The following is an 8,017-nucleotide window of genomic DNA, read 5'->3' as shown; positions in this document are numbered from 1 at the left end:
TTCATCTTTTCTAATAGAATCCATTAAGTTTTCTAAAAATTTCTTTGGTTCCAAAAAAATCCCTTAGGAATCCTATACATTTCAAAACATCCTATAAGGCTTTTTTCTGCCCTTTATAAGAAAAAATTTTGGTTCTTGTAGGATTTTCACAGTCCTATTGGAAATCTGTTTTTTTCCCCCTATTGGATCTTACATACAGTGGTGTGAAAAAGTGTTTGCAAACGCTTGATTGCAGTTGTTGCTGCTAAGGGTGGCCCAACCAGTTATTAGTTTTAGGGGGCAATCACTTTTTCACACAGGGCCATGTAGGTTTGGATTTTGTTTTCCCATAATAATAACAACCTTCATTTAAAAACTGCATTTTGTGTTTACTTGTGTTATCTTTGACTAATATTTAAATTAGTTTGATGATCTGAAACATTTAAGTGTGACAAACATGCAAAAAAATAAGAAATCACACCACTGTATATTTTAAACATCTTAGAAGACTTTTATTCATTTTTACAAGAATTACCAATAGGACCCTTATTCCTTATTTAATAACTAATTGGCTATGCTCCAGAAGTTTCAGCATTAAATTCTGTGATTGGCTCCTCATGTTTTCTGTTAACCAATAAGAAATAATCACCTTAGAGGGATATTCAGTGTAGTGTATGGTGTAGTGCAAGCTCTGGTTGTAGTGTGGCTCCTTTGTCGTTTTGAGTAGCTGGTTGGCTGTGCATGAATGAATCAAAACCACACTTCCAGTAATCAGAATTAAAGATTTGAACAGACTATAAGCATCTCCTTCATCTTTGATCGGATGCATGCGGTGGTTGTAAATAACTGTGAACCAAATTTAGGGGATTTTCCTAAAAACTCTGGAATATATTCTATGTCTTTGAGTTTGCCTGTTAAGGATTAATCTCTTAAATATATTCATACCTATCACAATCAAACTGTTTAAAACATTTAATACAGGTTTGTTTGAACTACAATTTAATGTTCACAAAAAAATTACAATACATTTTCACAATCAGTTTGCAATAAAATACAATTACAATTTCAGCACACTAAAAACACAACAAACAAAAATTCATAAATTAAAAAAACTACCTTCCATTACAAATACTGTAGACATATGACTCAGAAGGAATGGAAGAAGAAAAGTATTGCGAGAGAACGCAAAATATTGCGTTGTAACGCAAAACATATTGCAAGGGAATGGTAAATGGATTGTACTTTGCCTTTCTAGTCATCCGACTACTCAAAGCGCTTCACACTACATACAGTGCCTTGCGAAAGTATTCGGCCCCCTTGAACTTTGCGACCTTTTGCCACATTTCAGTCTTCAAACATAAAGATATGAAACTGTAATTTTTTGTGAAGAATCAACAACAAGTGGGACACAATCATGAAGTGGAACGAAATTTATTGAATATTTCAAACTTTTTTAACAAATCAAAAAATTGGGCGTGCAAAATTATTCAGCCCCTTTACTTTCAGTGCAGCAAACTCTCTCCAGAAGTTCAGTGAGGATCTCTGAATGATCCAATGTTGACCTAAATGACTAATGATGATAAATAGAATCCACCTGTGTGTAATCAAGTCTCTGTATAAATGCACCTGCACTGTGATAGTCTCAGAGGTCCGTTTAAAGCGCAGAGAGCATCATGAAGAACAAGGAACACACCAGGCAGGTCCGAGATACTGTTGTGGAGAAGTTTAAAGCCGGATTTGGATACAAAAAGATTTCCCAAGCTTTAAACATCCCAAGGAGCACTGTGCAAGCGATAATATTGAAATGGAAGGAGTATCAGACCACTGCAAATCTACCAAGACCTGGCCGTCCCTCTAAACTTTCTGCTCATACAAAGAGAAGAGATGCAGCCAAGAGGCCCATGATCACTCTGGATGAACTGCAGAGATCTACAGCTGAGGTGGGAGATTCTATTCATAGGACAACAATCAGTCATATACTGCACAAATCTGGCCTTTATGGAAGAGTGGCATGAAGAAAGCCATTTCTTAAAGATATTCATAAAAAGTGTCGTTTAAAGTTTGCCACAAGCCACCTGGGAGACACACCAAACATGTGGAAGAAGGTGCTCCGGTCAGATGAAACCAAAATTGAAGTTTTTGGCAACAATGCAAAATGTTATGTTTGGCGTAAAAGCAACACAGCTCATCACCCTGAACACACCATCCCCACTGTCAAACATGGTGGTGGCAGCATCATGGTTTGGGCCTGCTTTTCTTCGGCAGGGACAGGGAAGATGGTTAAAATTGATGGGAAGATGGATGGAGCCAAATACAGGACCATTCTGGAAGAAAACCTGATGGAGGCTGCAAAAGACCTGAGACTGGGACGGAGATTTGTCTTCCAACAAGACAATGATCCAAAACATAAAGCAAAATCTACAATGGAATGGTTCAAAAATAAACATCCAGGTGTTAGAATGTCAAAGTCCAGACCTGGCAAAAATTTCAGTCTCTCGATGTGCAAAACTGATAGAGACATACCCCAAGCGACTTACAGCTGTAATCGCAGCAAAAGGTGGCGCTACAAAGTATTAACTTAAGGGGGCTGAATAATTTTGCACGCCCAATTTCTCAGTTTTTGATTTGTTAAAGTTTGAAATATCCAATAAATTTCGTTCCACTTCATGATTGTGTCCCACTTGTTGTTTCTTCACAAAAAATTAGTTTCATATCTTTATGTTTGAAGCCTGAAATGTGGCAAAAGGTCGCAAAGTTCAAGGGGGCCGAATACTTTCGCAAGGCACTGTATCACATTCACACACATTCATACACTGATGGCAGGCGCTTACTGCTCAACAATCCAAAGAAAGCAACTAATCATTCACACACACCGAAGGCACAGCCTTCGGGAGCAATTTGGGGTTCAGTGTCTTGCCCAAGAACACTTCGACATGTGGGCTGTGTATGTTGATTCTCGTTCCCCTTTCCAAAGTTTTCATGTTCATCATACCCTAAACGAAACTCTGGGTACTCTATGGTTCCTTTTAGAAGATAGACATTGCATTCTTTACAGAATGAGTGAATCAGATGGAGCTTCAAAAATCTTCCTGAATAGGTGGAGAGACTGTGGCAAAAGGTTGTTACATGGTAAAAGTGTACTAAAATGTTTTAGGAAGTCCTCCATGGCACATGCAGTCATGTTGTGCCTTAGGGAATAGGATAGTACAAGCACCACACACTGCAAGTGTCATTTCTGACCCCAGGAAAAGGGGTCTCTCTCTCTGTCTCTCAAAACCCAACATGGCAGCAGCGGATGGCCACCCACCATTGAGTCTGGTTCTGCCCGAGGTTTCTGCCTGTTAAAAGGAAGTTTTTCCTTGCCACTGTTGCCAAATGCTTGCTCATGGTGGGATTTGCTGGGTCTCTGTAAATAAGAGTACGGTCTAGACCTGCTCAATAGGGTTAGTGCAATGAGATAACTTCTGTTATGAATTGGCACTATATAAATAAAATTTAATTGAATTTAATGTATCAGGATGAATGTCATTGTGGACCTCAGTGTCCTCACAAATAAATGGATCAGGATAGCTGCCCATACACTTAATGTCCATTCTTCCATCAGTCTGTATACCTTTTATAGCCTATCAGTTACCTTGCAGAAACTGTAGCCATTAGCCAATATTTATTTTACTCTCACCTCGCCGTTAACCTACCTCGAATTACAGCTAGTGATTTACTTTCTCCATGTATTCCTATCAGGTTTGACGGTAAAGTGATGGTCTTTGGTTCTGGAGGCTGCTGAGCTGAGGTAATGCACCCGGCTGATCTGCCAAAGTCTGTCAACGTTTCAGAATATTTGGATGTAGGAATAACATACAAGGAAAATACACCGATGACCTTCTGTTCATTGAATTTGCATTTGTCTGCGTGTATTCAGCTCTTGATTTTAAGACAAAAGATTTCTATGAGTTCACCAAGTTTAGGAAAACATGATAACGTAGTGACAATGACAACACAACGTCTGCTTTGACCGCAGTCAAACTGAGACAGACGCACAAAATATACACAAAGCTACAATCGGTGAGAGAGGGAGGGAGAGAGAGAATGGACAGATCGTCCAGCGCAGCTCAGAGTGCATCAGTTGGTGGTGGAGATGGGGGTCAGAGATATGAAAGTTTTTATTGGACTTTATTATTTGTAACCCACAGAAGATAATCCACAAATGTGTACCATAATACACAAATATTTCACTATCCACAAACATGTATTTTAAAATTTGTGTTGTGTAAAGTCATAAAAATACGGAGCGATTTGCAAATATGTATAACTTACTCCGTAAAAACGTATTTTAATTTCATAAAAATGTTATAGATTTTACAAATGTAAACAGTTTCACCACAACAAATACATGTTAAGTGATTTATACACATTTGTGGATCCATTTTTACACACAAAATGGGTTTTGCACGTTTGTGGATTTTTGTCCAATTTGTACCGCAGCAATCTGTAGAAAAAAAATCCACAAATATACCATAATACACAAATATCTCACTATCCACAAAGTGATATATATAAGCATTTGTGGATCCATTTTTACATGGATCAACGGGTTTTGCACATTTGTGGATTGCTTCCTGTCAGCTTGTGCCACATGACATTTGTGACTTCCCTCTTATTTCATGCCACAGCAGACCTACAAAAATAATCTGTAAATTGAGGTGCAGTTACTAGATACACCAGCAGCTCACATGAGCTGACGGAACTAGAGTCTGTAAGCTGCTGGAAGAAGGCTGAACAAGAGTCATTGTACAACAGGAGAAAACAAGCTCGCTTCTACCAGGAGGTGAAAGACAAGGTGGAGCATCTTTATTTAACCCAAAGGTCGTGATTCAGGATCGGGTTCTTCATTGTCATCTCCAGGTGAGTGTGCTGTGCTTGCTTACTTACTGGTGTTACCCACACTTTGCTAACGTTTATGTTGGCTAGCTGTGGCAGTGGTGTACAAGCTAATTTATGTTAGATCATTTAAGTCTCAGGTTTATTGAAAACTCTGAGGGAAACTCAGGGTTTTCAGTTCCAGAAAGAGAGGTCACTTAAACTCTGTATCGGCTACCATGGTAACTGACCTAGCCTGCTCGCTGGCAGGTTTTCTTCAACAAACCCTGAGTTTTTCTATGTCTCCTCCCTCTTCCAGAGCCAGACACACTGTTTAATTTCCTTATTCATTCCGTCCGTATCAAAACGCTGGGGAATATATATTATATAGAGTACGGTCTAGACCTGCTTTGAACCTTCAAGTAGTTTGAGATCTTCGGGCAGGGGTCTTCTGTCTGTTCCTGAGTCCAGGATGAAAACTAAGAGGGACACAGCTTTTGCTATCAGGGCACCGAGGCTCTGGAACAACTTGCCCGAAGAAATTAAGTTGTCTGAGTCAGTGTCTTCGTTTAAGTCTCTTCTCAAAACACCTTTTTCATCAAACTTTCACAGCAGCTTTCCATATGATATTACCATATATGGCTTTAACTTTCATTAAAAATGTTTCAATTTCCAATTTGAAAATCCATATATTAATGTGTTTCCTTGTACTTAGCTACATATCATGTTGACTTTTTGTCTGCTGCTTTAATTTATTTTTAATTATGGGACTTTCTGGTGTTTATAACACCCAGCCTCCACAGCAGACTTTCACCCTCTCTCAGTCTCCAATCTATCTAAGTTTTTATTTGACTTTATTAGCTGTAACAGAAGACAATCCACACATGTGTACCATGACCCCCATGAACATGTATTTTTTTATTTGTGTTGTGTAAAGTCATATCCACAAAAATAGAGAGCGATTTGCAAATATGCATAACTTACTCTGTAAAAACTTACTCTGTAAAAAAATTTCACATAAAAATGATATAGGTTTTACAAATGTAAATAGTTTTACCACAACAAATACATGTAAAGTGATATTTACACATTTGTGGATCCATTTTTACATGTGAAACGGGTTTTTCACATTTGTAGATTGCTTCCTGTCAGCTTGTGGACCTCGTGTGACTTTGCTCCTATTTATTTGTGGAATTTTGTCCAATTTGCACCTCACATTGCGGATTCCTTTTTACAGATCTGCTGCAGTACAGTTACTAGTTACTAGATTCCCTCACATGAGCTGATGGTACCACAGTCTGTACTGGAAGAAGAGTCATCTGTAGACATACCCCCTACGCTAGCCTAGCTATGATTCTAACCGGCACTACGAACTGGACAGGCCCACGAGGAGAGCAACTCATCCACGGCAGCTCACGTTTTTGTTCCCGTAGCACCAAAGCAGCAGAGAGAAGCTCCACAAACTGCCGCGACAGCAAGCTAGCGCCTGTGTGGGTTGCTAGCTAGCCAGCTGGCCAGGCACACTGACAGACCCACAAATCCTATTTATCAAACAGGACTTTCTCAGTGGTCAATGTGGTAATGCCTCCTCTTCAGTGTTCCCCAAGGGTCCATCCTTGGCCCCTTGTTGTTCTGTATATATATATGCTACCACTGGGACAGATCATAAATAAACACAAAATCCAGTACCATTGTTCTGCAGATGACACACAAATGTATGTCCCATTAAAAACCAGCGAGGAAGGCAGTTTGTTGGCAGATGATTTGTTTAAATATCACAACACAAATGTCCATTATAAAATGTATAGTGCAGTTGCAAGATTTTATTTTACAGCCAATAATACAGTTAATACAACAGCTGGATGGAGGAAGGTTTCTATTGACAACCTCACGTTGGAGAGAGGTGAGAGTGCTCAACAGATAACCTGTTTGTTTATACCCTCCCCTTTATGTGGAGAGCCCTCCATAGCTGAGAATGGGACCGCAAACAGAGTTCATACGGTGGTTCAGTAGAGTTTGTGTGAAGATACATTTGAGATTGGGCTGTACAACAAAACTTGACTTGAACAAATTGCTAGATACTACTCCTTTTCTCTCATTTCTTGGCTGTATTGGACTTGATACAGTACAGTATAATATCAATAATATAGCTTATGTTTCTTCAAACTATGAAAATATTATTAATATATATAAAATTATTATACACTGAAACATACTGTATGAAAAATATAAATTAACAAACTGATAACCATTAACGTTTCACAATTTAATATGTAAGTAACAAATTCGTAAGCAACTATAAGCAACTGTAACATAAGACTTAAGGCTTTAGATAGTAATTGGAGGGACAGGAGGAGGTCCAGCAGCTGGCAGTAGTGTCCTAAAGGTTTGAGAAGCAAGCTTTTGACCGGGGGGTCATCAGTTCAATCCCTGGATTGAACAGGATAAATCTGGGTGGGAAAAGTGAAAAAGCAGCACTTGCACCTCGCTTACTATTACCACTGAGGTGCCCTTGAGCAAGGTCCTTAACATCATATGTGATGCAACACATGATTTCCAATGTTGAAGCCAAGTGGCCCGGCTCGGCACAAATGTATCGTGAGTGTACCGTGAGCAACAGATTTGAACATGGTAAGTAAAGCTTTGTCCAAATATCAGTCCCTTTGGCAGCAATTTTCTCCCACGTCAACTCTCTCTCCTTTGCCTCTGTGGCTGTGTAGCTTTTTTTCCTGAAAATGTGCTCATACTCGCCATAAGCAGTTATTAAAACTTCTAATTCCAGTTGGGTGAAGTAGGACGACCTCTTTTTCTTGCTGTTTGCTATGGTGAATCGTAGTATCAGTGCTCCATTGATGATGGATTTTTATAGTCCTTATGGACATGCTTAACTCAGAATGAACATACTCAGAGTTGATTGAACTAACACAGATCAGAACCATCTCTTAGTTATGCTGCTATAGTTCTAGACTCCCGGGAGACTCCCCATGATGTACTCCTTCTCTCCCTCTTCATCTGTACGCATTCTTATTCCATTAATGCCTGTTACTAACTACACATCTTCTCTCTCCCGTAGTTTTGTGCTTTCTCATCTCTCTCCTCTTTCCTGTTGCTTTTTGCAGGTACAGTATTTCTGCCTCCGGAGCTGTAGAGTCTAGATCACTGATTGAGGGCCACCTACTGC

Source organism: Siniperca chuatsi, linkage group LG3 (assembly GCF_020085105.1).
Source record: "Siniperca chuatsi isolate FFG_IHB_CAS linkage group LG3, ASM2008510v1, whole genome shotgun sequence".
NCBI classification, from domain to species: Eukaryota; Metazoa; Chordata; class Actinopteri; order Centrarchiformes; family Sinipercidae; genus Siniperca; species Siniperca chuatsi.
The sequence above is the reverse complement of the archived record's forward strand: the minus strand, read 5'-3'. Positions refer to the sequence as shown.